This window comes from Octopus bimaculoides, chromosome 7 (assembly GCF_001194135.2).
Source record: "Octopus bimaculoides isolate UCB-OBI-ISO-001 chromosome 7, ASM119413v2, whole genome shotgun sequence".
Taxonomy (NCBI): domain Eukaryota; kingdom Metazoa; phylum Mollusca; class Cephalopoda; order Octopoda; family Octopodidae; genus Octopus; species Octopus bimaculoides.
Window position 1 is genome coordinate 24,566,707 of NC_068987.1, and position 2,065 is coordinate 24,568,771.

The 2,065-nt window shown below is 38.0% G+C and overlaps 1 protein-coding gene across 1 annotated transcript in view; it reads left to right on the forward strand.

Moving 5' to 3' along the window:
• Positions 1-1,677: 1,677 nt before the first annotated feature.
• LOC106872822 (alpha-N-acetylgalactosaminidase) overlaps positions 1,678-2,065 on the forward strand; it is a 36,976-nt gene continuing 36,588 nt past the window's right edge. Inside the window, exon 1 of the mRNA XM_014919946.2 lies at positions 1,678-1,832. The gene's annotated coding sequence lies outside the window, so the exon portion shown is untranslated. The remainder of the gene's footprint in view (positions 1,833-2,065) is intronic.

A 2,065-nucleotide genomic window follows, 5' to 3' on the forward strand; every position in this document is an offset into this window, starting at 1 on the left:
AATTTGCCAGCAGGGCAAATCTCTGGTGACAGAAGATAAATCATATTTCTTGTTGATGGATACTGTGGGTTGTTGGAGGATATGCAGTTTTTCGTGGAGGCAGAGCTGGCAGTTGGGGACATGGGGTGAATATGGTGACACTCTGTCAACAATAGTTCACTTGATGCTGGTTGTTTCGTCTCGGAGGTCATGGAGTCTCCAGAGAAAATGAGACAAGGAAGTAGAGTTCTCTCTGTCCCTAGATCTGAGTTAGTGCATATGCTGGAAGTATCATCCCTTGAAGTCAATAGCTGTCATACCTGTATAGTGCCTAGTAATGCTATCGGATGGTGTAAGGGTGGCTCTGTATACTATGATCCTTGAAAGGCAGGATCCTTCTAGAGGGCACATGGTGGGGTTTTGGGAGTTGCAGGTTGGGGTCGGGGCTGGTGCAGGTGCATTTTTATGTCTGTTGATGCATGTGATGTTAGATGCGATATTGTCATTAAAAAAAAAATACTGATGTCTTGCATTAAACAGTTTTGTATAAAACCATTATCGGCATAACTACAAATTCTTGCTCACCTCCCCCGACTTTGGATGATCATAACTTTCAGAAAAATGGATATTTCTTAATGAAATTTTCTACGAATATGTGTTATATCATGTAGATTCCGAATATACAAAACTTTTTGGGGAAAATGTTTTAGGAGGAGGTGAGGTGGAGAATTTGGGAAAATTCACCGGCGTCCACTTCAATTCGTTTTAACTTCCAAGAAAGTTGATATTTTTTAACGAAATTTTCTATAAATATACCTCGGACTATGTAGATTCCGAGAACATAGAAATTTAGGGGGAATACAATTGGGAGTTACTTTTGAGGACCGTTCCCCACACGGGGGTGTTTCGGAATAAGTCCATATTTGTTCATTTTTCCTTTGAGCGTTTGTGCATCCGTAGATTTCTAGCCCCCCCCACTCTCTCTCTCTCTCTCTCTCTCTCTCTCTCTCTCTCACACACACACACATATATATGTAATTAAAAAAGTTCAAAAGGGGAATTATTCTATTCAATGTCTTTCTGTTAGAAACGTTTAGACCTTTAGCTGGTATTTTTAGCATAACGATAACGAGTTTTCCGGTGACGAGTTTTCTGGTGACAGTTTAATTGCCTGCTGCTACAGTAGAAATCTACGGATGCACAAACGCACAAAACGGAGAAAATGAAACAAATATGAACGACTTGTTCCGAAACACCCCCGAGTAGGGAACGGTCCTCAAAAGTAATTCCCAATTGTTTTCCTCCCAAATTCCCATGTTCTCGTAATCTACATAGTCCAAGGCATATTTGTAGAAAATTTCATTAAAAAATATCTATTTTCTTGAAAGTTAAGACGAATTGAAGTGGACACCGGTGAATTTTCCGAAATTTCCCACCCTACCCCCTCATAAAACATTTTTCCCTAAAAGTTTTGTATATTCGAAATCTACATGATATAACACATATAGAAAATTTCATTAAAAAATATCTATTTTTCTGAAAGTTATGATCATCCAAAGTCGGTGGGTCGGTGGGGGGGGGGAGCAGGAATCTATAATTATGCCGTACTTTGAATCGGTATCTAAAGAGGTTTATCTGTTAAATTTCCCCATAGACATTTCATACAATATCCATCGATAACTTTGACCTTTGTTTTATGGGTTGAGGAGAGAGAAATTATTTGTTTGTTTTCAAATACCACATATCATCACATGATTGTTTGACGAAACTTGATACATAAACAAAAACAAATTACCAAGTTAGCTCATTCGTCACGTACGTATGATTTGTGAAGGAATTTTACATTATTTTTGGTAAGTTAGCCTACCTTTTAAAATGTAAATTTTTAGAGAAGTGGATTATATAGACATCACACTACAGTCTGTTATGGTTACTGTTCTCGCCCGAGTGATATTTCTCTTTATCGATGTAATTTTATCACGATAATTAGACGAACCTTATGTCAGCCTTCATAAAAAAAACCCATGAAGTTTTTTTTAACCATGACTATACCGTCGGAAAAACTTCCTTTTGGTCCCCCCCCCAT